General features: G+C 43.4%; 1 protein-coding gene across 2 annotated transcripts in view; it reads right to left on the bottom strand.

Moving 5' to 3' along the window:
- Positions 1-14,501, bottom strand: part of Mamld1 (mastermind like domain containing 1) — a 106,877-nt gene that overhangs the window by 38,224 nt on the left and 54,152 nt on the right. The gene's annotated exons all lie outside the window — the stretch shown is intronic.

Below are 14,501 nucleotides of genomic sequence, written 5' to 3'. Positions count from 1 at the left end.
ACTGTGGTTATTATTCCATTTAGTTTACACCCACACACTCTTTCCACATGCACACATACGCACTGCTTATGTGTGTACAAAAATAACTTGGATGAACCAATACTCTACTTTTTTAGAGTGGTTACATCTGAGAAATGACTGGCAATTTCCTTTCTAGTTTCTGCATTTCTGTACTGTTTTTTGTTTTTGTTTTTGTTTTTAATGCAAAAAGGTTGCAATAAAAGAAAAGCCAAAGTATAAAGTTATTTAAGTAAGGAATTCCTCTGTGCAGATGTATCCTTGGGTTGGGGAGATATCAAACAACAGGAAGAGGCCCCACTGTGGGATTGGCACCTTGGGAGAGCTGCCCATTATGTATAAAAGGAGTCTCTGGGAGCAAAGCAATACTTTGTTTCCCTGTTTCATATTCTTATCCATCATTCAGTCTTGTTAACAACCATGAGTTGTCTGTCAGTAGATAAGGGGAGAGGAGGCAGGGACATTCATATCAGAATAAAGATAGGATGCCAATTCTGGCCACTCCTCATCGGCAGCAGACTAAGGTCATGGTTCTCATGGCTAAGTGAACATCAAAGTAACCCCACCTATATCTCTGTGCTCCAGGCCTTCCTGCACATGAGAATCACTTAGAACTATCTAGATTGCCAGATACTCCCATAAAAATCAACTATAGTAATTGAATCCAGGGACAATCTCAGACAGTGGACATAGGCAGCATAGCATAGGTCCCTGGTCATTAGGTAGATACAGTGAGGTTTTGCCCTTTCCATGTATACTCTCTGAGCCCACTTTATCATGTGAGAAATGATGAGAAAGAGTTTTTAGATCCTGTTGCTGCTTTCTTGACTAGAATGGGTAGATTATATGATACATGTAGGGCCTGAAAGTGTTGTAACATTCTTAATGCAGATCCTGAAGGGCCCTGGAAATTCAGTGTCTTCCCATAGCAATGGCTTGCCTTGTATTGCCTATCCAGTGGGTCAAGGGCAGATGAAGGGTCCACCCCAGTGAGCACCCTGCTGCCTCTCAGTCTCCTGTCTCCATTCATCCTAACATCATAGCATTGCAGCATCTTCTTTTTTTTGAGATGCTCATGATTCAAACAAGGGAAGTAGACCTGCTGCCAAATTCTTTTGAAGACTGAGTACTGCAGGCTGGGCAGGAATGGGTGGGTAGAAGAAGAGGCCTATCCAATCTTTCATGACAAGTTTCCTATCCAGGGGCCTGGTTGGGGTTCAGTAACCCTGGTGTTCTCAAGATTTTTCAGGAAGCCGTTCACTGAGGGTTTTACCCACAGCAAATAAAGTAAATAAATAGTAAATAGCAGTTGAGCGAACCAATGGACAAATGAACCCAAGTGATTTAGCACATAGTGAACTTGGCAACTCCTCTAGCCACGTATGGAACAGCCCACAAACAAGTCCCTCAAATTCCAAACTGATACTTGGTCTCTTCAATCGTATGTCAAAGAATCCAAAGATAGGCTAAAACTAAAAATTGTCTAAAATGAATCAATAAGTGTTTATATAGTGTAGATCTTGGTAACCAAACTCTTGCAGGGAACCAAGGTTAGTAACAGTTGGGTCCTATATGCTATTCCATGGTGGCATGATCTACACAACAGTTTTAACAATATGAAGTCTATACACAGCAAGCAGGCAGGCAGACAGTGGGATGAAGTGGAGGGGAAGGTAGAGGAGGGGAGATGGGAATGTAAGCCTGAATTTTGGCTGGGTGGGACTCTGAAATTCACTGGCAGGGATCATAGAGCTTTTGTCTGCCATGACACTGTTAGGAATAAGGTTGCAAGAGGTTGGGAGGGTAGGCATCACTCCTGTATTCCAGTGGTCACATAAGGGAGAATGTGTCAAAGGGCATCTTGTACTGCTTGGATCTGGTATGTTATGTTAAATCTGCAGCCAGGCAATTGCTGGTGCTCACCACAAGGAACACTGAGGGACTAGCTAAGGAGGAGGCAGTCTCCCCTTGGCAGCCTTCAGGCATGTACTTCCCAACCAGGCTGCTGTTTTGGTAGAGGGGCAGCCATAGGCTATTCTGAACTTTTGCTTTTCAATGAGACCTCCCTTTGTTGGAGGATATATAGCTCTACATTTGTGACTCAGTGGTAAAAGCTTTTCACCGCTTGGGATACCTTGACTGAACTGTAAGCAGACCAGCCACGGACATCAAGGACATCAAAAAAGCAGCTATATTTCTTGGGGACGACTTGTTTCAGTCTCATAGCTTCTGTTTTCACTGAAAATTGAGTAACTTGAGGCATGAAAATCCATGATTTTACATATGACTAGGTGCACATGTATGCTTAACAGGATTGGGCTTACAGGAAGGGAGAAATTAGAGCAAATACCTAGATGAATTTGGAGGCACAGATAAATATCCATGTATCCATTTTTGTATTTGAGCATGCATCATTTGCATGTTAGTTTTGAAAAAAAAAAGTCCCCATAAATTGAAGCTGAAGTTTCTAATAGGACAAACAAGATTGTCGGCTTTCCCAGACTTGTAAGAAAAGTAGCTCTAGAGAATCATGGGTGGTTAGGATAGGCAAGAGCCGCTGCGTGCTATTTGGATTATAAGAAAGGACCCCAGTCTCTGTTGCCCTAGGTATTTGTTAATTCCCTTGCCTTGCCTGAATCAACAGAGACTGCGGGCTCAGAAGCAGATGCAAACCTAGGCTCCTACTCCCAACCTGGAGGACAGAACAGTTTTCAGCTTGGAGATGAGGGACAGATAATTAGGGAGATGGTCTCAGAGTAGCATACATAGTCCAGGCCAATGTAGCAGGGAGATGCTGATATACACTGATTTCATGTGTGCTTTCTGAAAAAGCCCTCTCTAGTTGCTGTGGGGCCTCCATTCTACAGTGCTTCATCGCAGGACTCAGTTGAATGTTATAAATTGTGTGGAGTGTTCTGACTGTCCAGTCTTTTGCTACAGGGAATATGTGACTGAGGTGTAGTCAGGCTGCATGGCCAAGGTACCAAGAAAATGTCCCTTTTGCTCCAGTACTTCAAAGAGCCATCAAAACATGGATGGCATCAAATGCTGAGGCAAAGGGGGCTCTAACATGTACTTGGGCAGTACTAACAAATGACAGAAAACCCTTCATCTGCAAAGTGACAGGACTAGTAGAAGACACCCTCAGGCAGTAATTCTTAGACATCATATAAGCCAGTAGAGTTCACACAAACCATAGGCTTATAAGTTGTCAAATTCCAACATTGTGCTCAAATGTACCCTGGGCTGTGACAGACTCTGTGTTCAGATTTCTACACCTCCTCCTGGGACATCACTCACATCTGCTAAGCAAGCTGGCCCTACCTTTAAACCATAAAACCTCTTCTGAGGCTTCCCATTTGGCTCATGCATGCATGTAGGATGGGTGGTATTGGGCCTCTCCCTTTCTCATAGTCTGCTCAGGCCTTCTCATGAGTACCATTTTATTGGCTTGGTCTCCTGATGCAGGGTCCTTTGGGCAATTCTGGATGCCTTATTACTACTGGTAATATTATTGGAAGTGAGCTAGGATCCTCTGTACTGAGACTTGATAGTCTTAGGGTTTTAGGGAGTATTTTAGTGCATTTCAGAAACTCAAAACCTGTCAGAGCCAGACTGAAACAGCATAGATCAACCTGTGAACCCCTATAGAAACATCAAAGGCCAGGTTGCCTTTAGTTAGGGTAGTTGTAGAGAAACAATGGACCATACAGGGTAGCTCTAAGACTCTGATTGTGATTTGGTGAACATGGAAGCACCAGCTCTTCTTAAGCCATGATCAAGCATTCCCCTGCGTGCTGGATTCCCTAGTAGCTATTAAATTATATTGCTTGTGCACTAGGACCCCTTGAGTTTTATCTCCTCTAGACATAAAAGGATGACCCCCAACACCAGGGGCTCTTCCTTAGAGAATTCATCTAACTTGAGCTACAACCATTCATCTTTCTATCTCTTTAGGCTTAGCTATTTTCAATATTTCATAGAAATTCAGTTATACAAAATATAGCCTTTTGTGTATGGTTTCTTTCCTGAGCATGTTTTCTAGGTCCATCCATTTTGTGGCATGTATCAATAATTCATTTGTTTATGGGTGAATAACATGGCATTGGATAAATAGAGTACATTTTTTCTATCCATTCACTGAATGGTAGATATTTGGGTTGTTTCTATCTTTTGGGGTATTTTAATTTTTCCTTATCTTTAAGAATTTCATACATGTATTCAATGAAATATGATCATATCTACCCTCCAATTTCTACTTCCAAATCCCTCCATATCCCCTATAATGAATCTTTCTCCTAATTTTATATCTTTGAAAAAACCCCAGTAAGTCAAGTTAGTGTTGCTTATATGCACATGGTTGAGGGAGCAATCTCCAGGATTATGAGAAACCTACTAAGTGGCCACATTCTCCAGAAAGAAGGACTCTCCTTTCCCAGAAACTACCCACTGCCAAAAGCTACTCAATATGGAGCAGATCCAGGAGATCAACTGTCTAAACTGGAATTGGTTCCCTTGATCTTGTACAGAAACCTCAGCTGCTGTAAGTTCATGGTATGACAGCCATGTCATATCGAGAAGACAGCATTTCATACTACTCCTGCCTATATTCATGTGCATTTTAAACAATGCTGCTGGGAACATTCCAGTACACACTTTATTGTAAGTCTACTTTTGTTTTGGGGGAAGTAGAATGGCTACTTCATAGAATAATCCTATGCTTAGCTTTCTGAAGTTCCCCAAACTGTAGTTTCACAATCTAGATACTCTTAGAAATCTAGCATTGCAGCTATATGGAAAGACTGCAAGGGAGGGTTCTGTCAACTTCCAGATTATCCAACAGAACCCTCTGCAGCTTCTCAGTGATGGTATTCATACACACTAGGCAAGCACTGCCCCACTGAACTATACTGACTGACTTTTGTAAGTTCTTGAGAGAAACATCTATCTGCTCTAGCCTCCCTACCTCCATATGTCTGTGGTCCATGCAAGGACCAGAGGCAAATACAATCAGTGCATTCCCTATCTTGAGGCCTAACAAAGGCATCCAGAGGTTCCTGTAATCTGTGATAACTTCTAGCAAAGGCAGAAGCCAAGGGAAACTCAGAAGACTGGCTCTGTGCTTTCTCAAGACTTGGGATCCTTTCTGACTTACAACTGTAATTTAGGAAAGGTTTGGCAAAACCCTAAACTCTTACGGCAGTGTTTGAGGGAACTCATGTGTTATTATGACTTCTATTGAATGGAATGTGACATTCTCATCCCAGATAGAATGTGCTATCTAGCCTGAACTGTATTTCCCTCAAGACAGGAAGCCCCAGTGAAGGCCTTCCCCTCCAGAAGCTATTTGTGCCCCATCAGGTACATCTCCATCTTCCATGCCCTATGGTACAGCTCTATATCAGGAGCCTAGTGCAAAGGCAAGTTCACCATGTAGTCCTCATTTACTTAATCACCTGGGAAACTCCTCTAGAACTGTCTCTGGGGAAAAATCCAGCTAGAGGAAGCAATTGGTGTATCTGATCCTGGTGTGGAAGTACACATATGCAATCTTAGCAGAAGCAAGAGTGTCACAAATTAGAGGCTTGCTTGGGATACATAGGAAATTCAAGACCAGAAGATAGTGAGACTGTGTCTCAGAAAACATACAAAAAGCAAAACAAAAATAACTAATATGTCAGAGACAGGGAGAGAAGAGGAGAGGAGAGGAGAGGAGGGGAGAGGACAGTAGGAGGAGGAGAAAGAAGGGGGGATGGATGAAGAACTGGCAGATCCTGACTATGGTGACTCTAGGTAGCAAAGCCTTTTGGGATATTTAGGAGTCTGTGCTACTTTCAAATGAGCACTCAAACAAGAGGATCTATACCAATTCTTAAGCTGGTAGACTTTTTCTAGGCCTTTAGAACCAAGTCTTGGCCTTCATTAAGGTCTCAGCCTCTGTCAGTGCACATTCTTATTCACGATTCTTGGCTTCCAAAATCAATACTAACATATAGATAGAGCTCTTCTTAGAATATAAGTTTTGCACTTCTTAGAATATAAGTTTTCTTGATAAGAATCTCATCGAGGCCAAGTGAGTTAATACAGTCATGCAGTTAGTGAGTGGTAGAGGAGCCTCTGTCATTCAAGACTCTGGGGTATAGTCCAGTACAGAACGTCAAGAACTCAGTCATCCATGATGGTGAGTGTGTGGATACCTCTGCATTAGTTCCTCAATTGAACTCAGAGTTTATTCTGGGGCACTGAGGGAATGACAGGTCATTTCAGCTTTATACACCAAGTGAATAAAAACCTGCTGTTTAGCATGTATTACTGTGTTTCAATTTCCCTATAGGGACTATTACACTTTCCCAGGGCTTTCTAAATTACACGTCATAGACTAGCAATGGCCTCAGAGAAGGGCATGCCTTCTTTCAGTTGTACAGCAAGGGAGTTTGGCTCATAGGAATTTGCTGAAGTTCCTGGGCCCAACCACTTGATTCCAAAGCCCATTATGTGGCCTTAGGGGCCTTGAGGGCTTAGGTGTGCATCTGTCTAAACTGTCAAACACTCTTTGGATATCAAAGCTTTGCAGGAAAATCAATGGTCTTGTGAAAGGGACTTCTGGATATTAAATTTCAATAGTAGAATTCAGAAATGTGAGATGCTAAAAGGTATGGAGAAAGGGCCAGAACCTGCAGTATGTTTTGGTACCTATAAAATGGGAGAGTGGGGCTACTACACAACTTTCTTTTAAGGATTCTGTAAACTTAGAAATGTAAAGTTAGCATAGTGCCTGGCATGGTGTAGATACCAAATAAATATTATCTTTCATTCCACTATTTAAAATTCAGACCCATTCTGGATGGTCCTAAAATAGCTGTTAACATGGGTTACTCAGCAAAATTTGCCATTCAAGGCAGATCTTCCCTTAGTCGTTGGCTGTGCTCCTGGACAGCTGTGTGCAAGGCTAACGTTTGTAAGCCAAATCATAAGAAAATGCAGCAGGAATTTTCCATTGAAAGAAAATCCTTAGTGCACCCTTTTATGAAGTAAAAACTCCTTCATTTAAATGTATTTTTAAAGAGTGTGCATTTGAGGATATTATCCAGTCTTGTAATGAATTCTATTTCAGTCTTGACCACACACATATTATTTCATAGCCCCAAAGGACACAATAAACAAGATTAGGTTATATGAAAATAATAAATTTAGGATGTGTATTTATTTTACTATATGTGTAATAACTATGGCTATATAATTGAAATATGTGCCCCCTTCTTGTGTGTGTGTGTGTGTGTGTGTGTGTGTGTGTGAGAGAGAGAGAGAGAGAGAGAGAGAGAGAGAGAGAGAGAGAGAGAGAGAGAGAGATTTACATAGGATCAAATTCTATAGCTTTAGATGACCTGGGACTCACTATATAGTCTAGCACTGAACTCATGGTCATCCTCCTGCATCAGCCTCATTCCTAAGTGCTGACAGGCCTAAGCCACCATGCCTAGCTCCTGAATATCTTATAAACAGAAATATGAATATTGCTTCTTTTTTGCTAAGTTATTGGGGGCAAACACAGGAGATTTGTTTTTACCTGTATCCTGTCAGTAATAGAGTTTCATGTCGGCTGTAAGGGCAGAGGTAAGTAAGGGCAGAACAACCTAAGTTCTTTACATGTCATATGGTCATTAAAAAGAGGATGAAGAGTACTTAGCTACCATGCACTTTGTTGTATAAAGTCATGTATTCAGAAAGCAAGGGTTGGCTGCTGGTGTTCTGGGAATAATTTCCTGTAGATATTTTACATAGGTCAAGTTAATTGTTCTCAGTCTTAGGCTTATCCTGAGGGAGGAGGAAAGGCAAGAGTTGTTTAGTTTTTCTGAGGGCCATATGGGCAACTGTAACACTAGAGAAAATCCTTACCTGAAGCTTACTCCAGAAAAAGATGCATCTAAAGAAAGCACACTGCTTTCCCTATATATCCACCATAGATAAAGGCTTCCAACAGTATAAGGCAGGGATGACATGGGCTCCCTAACAGACACTCCCACCAGAATGAGTACAAGTTGGGGAGAGAAGAACCCGAGTGAGGGAGCTGCAGTTCTAGTGGTAGATCACAAGCTACAGAAGTATTCAGAAGATTAAACATATGGTGGTTTGACAGAGTGTTAAAAAGGGCTACCTTCTCATTTAAGTGAAGGTCAGATGCAGGAAGCAGGCTGCAATAGTAGGGCACAGAACTCTAGGCAGGAGGGCAATAGGCTGGAAGGCCCTGGGGGAGACTCTTGGCCTGTTTCAGGGACTAAGAGGCACTTAGTGGGCCTGGCAGACAATGAGCTGAGAAGTAGCCATGAGCTCTCAAGAGGTCTCACAGGCCATGGAAAGGGGCTTGGGCTCTGTTTTTGTTTGTTTGTTTGTTTGTTTGTTTGTTTTTCAGTGGGGAGCCATTGTGGGGAAAGGTGAAGCAGAGGAAAGATTGGCTCAGTGTTTGTGAAAGCTCTCTCTGGATGTTCATGGGAGGTGAAATGAATGTCATGGGAAGGAAAAGAACATGGGGCTGAGATCAACCAGGAAAAGGGGGTGGGCAGAGAGGAACAAAGGGCCAGGCATGAGGCCCTGTGATTCTTGCCTCAAGTGGGTACTGAGAGTAATACTTTTTTTTTCTCAAGACAGGGTTTCTCTGTATAGCCTTGGCTGTCCTGGAACTCACTCTGTAGACCAGGCTGGCCTCGAACTCAGAAATCCACCTGCCTCTGCCTCCCGAGTGCTGGGATTAAAGGCGTGCGCCACCATGCCTGGCTGAGGGTAATACTTATTAAGGCAAACAATGGCTTCTAGAAAAAAAAGAATCACATGCCCAGTGACATGACTTTAGAAACTTCTGGAAGGGCCCATATAGTGACTAGCTGAAACGTTTCAAGCCATGTTGTCCTTGTGACTGCAACTGTGTGGGAAACTCTATTCGAAGGGCTAGGCAGGGATGTGGGCCAACAGGACTTTATTTACCAAGACAGCCTGTGGGCTACTTGTAGTCCCAGTGCACAGCTTCCCAAGCCCTGATCTGGGGCATGAGTTGAACTTTTCCCCTGGGAAATCCTGTATTTCCAAAGCCCCTGCTCATGCAGCAGGAAACCCATGTGCTGCTGGCCTACTGAAGGAATGTGCCTGCAACCTTTTGGGAGAAGAACTGCATTATTTCAATCATAATGAAACATGAGTGACCATTTCTGAACTGTGCAATTTATGTAGCAGTCCCAAATGCTGGGCTTCACCAATACTAATGACACTTATTGCACAACTGTTGGCAACTACTCTGGCTCCAGTGAAAGGAGGGAACAACATCCCCTCCTGGATTCCCCTGTGCCTTGCTCTCTTAGCCTTTGCATGCAGTTGGGCAATTTTCATTTTGTACAGAGCATCTCTCTCTGGCCTTCAAGGGTCTCTATGACAATATGGCTTAACTGTCACCTCAATGGCTGTAAGCAACCTGAAGGGTGCTATGTTGGCTATGCATTTCTTTAAACTTGTACAGCATGTCTATGAGGGCTAGACTTGTTTCCTCCTCATCTCTATAGATGAGCTACGGAAAAGCTTCAGTCAGGTGATACTACATGTTGAAATTATCCTCTGTGGAAAATGGTGTTCTGTTCTTGTTCTTCTCCCATTCTCAGTAGAAAGCCTCAAGACAAGCATGTCTCAGAAACTGGTAAGGGCAGTAATTGGTCCAGTGATGTTGGTGTGCACCTACTCTGTACAAAGTGATGTACAAGTGATATTGGTATGAACCTACTATGTACAAGGTGCTTAGCAGCAGTTGCAGGAGCAGAAAAATCAAGATGTCTCAGGCACATGGAAGGAAAGGAACAAATAGCTTTGAGAAGACAAGGAATGGGGAAGCAGTTATGCCTGGGGAGTTGGGAGGCCATGGAGACTGTGACAATGGAAGGAGACAAAGGCAAGCCTTTACTGAAGGGCAGCAAGTAATGACTAAGCTGCTGAGCCTTGGCCTTAGGCTTGTATGCCTGTGGTGAAGTCCCTTGGCCTGTGATTCATCCTCACCTTTCTAAGGTTAAAATCTTAGGGGTGGCCATCTGTGAGAAAGAAGAGGGATATGCGAGAGAAAACAGGGGCAGGCAGGCAGAATGGGAAGAACAGGAGGTCTTGTAAATTAGTCCATATTCACTACAGAAACAGAATTCTGTGGCCCGGACTTGAGAGGCATGCACTCTAGCTACCTGCTGAAGTCTTGAACACGTTGTCTCAAGGGCAGCTTCTGACCCACATCTTTGCCTAAACTGACACCTATTGAGTGCTCCAGCCTAGGGTATTTAGTGAAATCAAGAGGTCTATACTTGCACAGGCTTGCCTGCATTTGGGGGTGCCATAGGCACACATCCCCCAAGGTATGGCCCCCAGGGCTACACATTCCCTACAAAAGTCATTCTGAGCATAGTTGGGCTCTTCTTTGGTTCATGCTCTGGAGGAATACAATTGATTTGCCCTTTATGCCTGTAGTGGATCTACTTCCAGATACCTGTTACCTTGAGCCTAATATCATGGAATTTGCAGGGAGCGGCTGTTCAGGAATCTAAACAAGGCCTCTGTATGCTCCCATCAGTTCAGAAGCAGGCAGTGAGTTTCCACGTGCCTGTGAAAGCCAGCTGACAAATGGAGCTTCGTACCCAGCATCTTCCACTTATAACAGGCTGATTTGTAGGTCACTGATTTGCTCAGCTGGGCTACCCAGCCAGGACTCAAATGCAGAGCCCAGTAGTGTTTTTCAAACTGAGAGTGCCTCAGCCCTTGCAGAAAAGAGCAGTCTGCAGGCAACGCCTGTGCCTGGCTTCCCTCCCTGGTTGGGTGTTAGTAGCAGGAAAGGGCCCTTGCTGCAGAAGGAGGAGAAGGGGGGGGCAGGCAAAGGGAGCGAACAGCTGCGTGCTCCATGGGGAGGATCCCCAAAATAGCAAGGCACATACGCACTGCAGGCCTTGACCCAGAATGCTCGGAGTTGCACTATAAACCCAGCTCTTCTCTGTGCAACTGGGCTGCCAGTGAGACGATAGTCATCCTTAGGGGTCCTCTGTATTCCAAACTGTGCTCCAAGGACATATTGTCCCTTCCCTTTCTGATAGAGAAAAATAATTGAGAACCAGTGCTAATCTCTGTTTGCTAAAGAGGTGCCAAGACCAGTCATAGCCTGTGTACTTTAAGACAAGTCTGCCTTTCTGTCTTACTCAGAGATCCTGATGTAGGCAGAGAGCACCTATCAAAGCCACTTGGCCATTGTGGAAACTGAGGGGCCTGAAGCTCAAGTTAAGTAGTCCAAAAAACCAAAACAACAACAACAACAACAACAACAACAACAACAACAACAAAGAAGTCCATAAGTGGTGGGGCCTGCTCTTAGGCATGGTCTGGGTCTCAGTAGTGCAGCTCACATACTTAGGATCCTTTCTCTTGGGGGCCACAGTAGCAGGTCTCTAGCCTACTACTAGTAGAGAATATTGGCAAAGACATCAACCCTTGAACCTTGAGATTTCAGAGTCACTTCAATTTCTAACTTCCTGCCTCCTCATGGAACTTTAAAGCAGCTTGTTTTTCTGCCAGGATGACTGTGCTGGACAGAGAGCTAAATGGAACCACCACAAATGAAATAAAGATACTATCCACTCTTCACCTGTTTATGCCACTGGACTGAAAGCATCAGGACACCTGATGTCCAGTGCTCTGTTCTGAGGACCCAGGGCTGAATGTGATGGGCAGAGGACCCTGTGGATATTGGAGCCTCTAATCCAGGCATAAGAATCAATAAATCAATAAATTGGGCAGAACACCAGATTCACTTCACCTGGTTTCAAGCTTCATCATAGAATAAACTTGCTCTCAGTGAAGGAAGACTAAAGTCTTGAATTCCAGAATCTAGCCTAGAGCTGTGCACATATAAGTGGTTGGGCTCTGGGATTATGATACGATGCCCAATATAGACAGGCCCTTATAAATCATATTTATACTCTCAGAATTCAAGATGAAGGGAACTTTCTGAGATCTTCCTGATTTCAGTACTCTTTCTTCAAAGAACAGAACAGAGCTCCAAGGTTTTTGGGCACAGACCCTGACCTGAATTACATGAGACAGAGGAGGTGGAAGTGCCTCCTACTAGCATTTAAAGGAAATAGTGTCACGTGGAACTGGGGGCAATATTGGTTAAGTGATTCAAAACCCAAATACTCTTTATGGGGTGGGGGTACGTGTGCTCTTCCCAGAATTCTGTTCCCTACTTTTAATTAAAGGTGAGAAGACAGATTGGAGTTGGTTTGAGTCATTCTGTAGGGGCAGAGTACACTACCCTTAGGACTATTCACTGGAAACTGTTGATAAAACTCTCCACCCTCTCACTAGCCATTCTCTAAAAGGTACTATATTCCTCTGGCCTTATTATTTTGTCCATAAAGAAAGTGATAAGAATATCCTCTCTTTGAGCCAAAGAGCATTTGGCAAGTTTATAACGTGTATGGGGCATGCCAACTCATTGTAACCTATAGAGTAACTCTACCACAATCTCAAGGCTCCTGAACAGAGCTGATGAACAGAGGGTACGTGCTCTTTTCTTCTACCAAATTTTCCATTTAGTGACCGTAACTTCCCCATTTCTAGAATACTTACAAGAGTTAATGGTATTTATTTTGGCAGTAATGGGGACTGAATCTGGAGCCTTGTACATGCTAAGTAAGCACTGTGCCCACTGAGCTATAGCCCCAAGCCAACTCCTCCATTTTGTCCAGAAACTGCTGTAGAAATGGAATAGGTATAGACAGAGGCAGAGATGACATATGACTTGAACATTGAGTCCTTGTCCCATGCAGGCTCTGGAGCACTCAATGCCTTTGAGCTCTTCAATCACCCCACTGGATCAGTAAATGAAGTCCAGTCTTAACTTCAAAGGAAAGGACATGATGTTCTACATGCTGACCCCATATGCTAACCTTGGATAGATGGCCAAATGTTGCCAAAAGAAAAATTGTCCTGTGCCACAGCAGTCATTAAGTAATCATGGTACTAGATGAATAGCAATGCCGAAAAGGAACTTGAATCTCTATGTCTCTTTACAATTTGCTTTGTAATGTGTACTCAGCATTTTGTGTTTCAAAACAAGCTTTCAGAGGCAGTAGAGTTTGGTGCTCTGAAATCTGCCTGTTATTAATTTATGACTTTGGTCAAGATGCTTAACCTATCTGAGCTTCAGTTTTCTTATGGTAATGACTTCTTAGGGTCTGATTCTCCCAAAGCTTCACTAAATGCTAACATTTAGTGAATGCTGAAATCAACCTGGCTACTCTTGCTTTAGGTTAATCTGAATTTTGTTTTCTAGAGGGCAGTGGATGAACATTGGTAGCTATTTAAGAGCAGGTGTAAGACTAGAAACATTAGGGTCCTGGGTCATGATCTTCGGCTGAAAATATGTCACTTCCAATTCAAATCTTTTTTCAAGGGAGCTCTCAGTTGTTTACATAAAAAATCCAGAGCAATTAAAAAGTTGCCTTTTAGTGGCACACACATATAATTCAATCACTCAGGAGACTGAGGCAGGAGGATCATAAATTTCAGGCCAGCCTGGTCTATAGAGGGAGATCCTGCCTCTACATGGACATTTCTTCTCTCAGACTGATAGAATTTTATTTCATTATTTTAATATGATATAGATTTTCATGTTAGCTGGGTTTTCAACCTACTGGAAAAGAAACTAATTAAGGTTACTTCCCAGAGAAGATGTCTATGTTCGGGAGACATTCAGGATGCAGTCAGGTGACACAAACACTGTGTTTCCAGACTCCGGTGGTTTCTTGGGACTAGGGGGCAGTATTAGCACTGGATGCCATTAAACCTCAGAAAGAGAGCCAACAATGGGAACATCTGAAATCCAGCTAAGTCACACCCTGGAAATGCAAGGTCAGTTACTGTTAAGGATAGCCTTCTGCAATGAATGTTGGAATCCCTGAAGCAACTTCTTTGGACAGTAGGTTTCTGTTGAACACACAGGATATGTTGGTATTAATCTGTCAATGTCTCTTACTTCTCTAGAACCCTGCTGTTCAGATCCTTAGCATCTGCAGCCAAGTTGGAGGCTAACATTAGGTACCTTAACTGCGGTTACAGGGATTGACTGGCCACCACAACCCAGGGGCTCTCACACCACAAGAGCTTCCCTGGATGCCTACAGACAGGAGCAGTGGTGCTTATCAGGCCCTGGAGAGTGGGTGCTCTCAATGCTATCCCTTTTGGACACCATATGTGCCTTCTAAGATGCAGTTTCAGCTGTGAAGAAGGCTTATCTGAGGGAGCTGCTTTCAGAACCTCAGGTATATTTTTGGACCCCTTCAACTGGGGCAAATCATTGGTCTTCTAGGTCAGCTTGGTATTTCAAAAATAGCCAGGTCACTCTGAGCCAAGGGTAGAGAATGAGCTGTGCCATGGAGGACATGGAGGAGGAGGAGGAGGAGGAGGAGGAGGAG

This window comes from Mus pahari, chromosome X (genome assembly GCF_900095145.1).
Source record: "Mus pahari chromosome X, PAHARI_EIJ_v1.1, whole genome shotgun sequence".
In the NCBI taxonomy this organism is placed as follows: domain Eukaryota; kingdom Metazoa; phylum Chordata; class Mammalia; order Rodentia; family Muridae; genus Mus; species Mus pahari.
The sequence above is the reverse complement of the archived record's forward strand: the minus strand, read 5'-3'. Positions and strand labels throughout refer to the sequence as shown.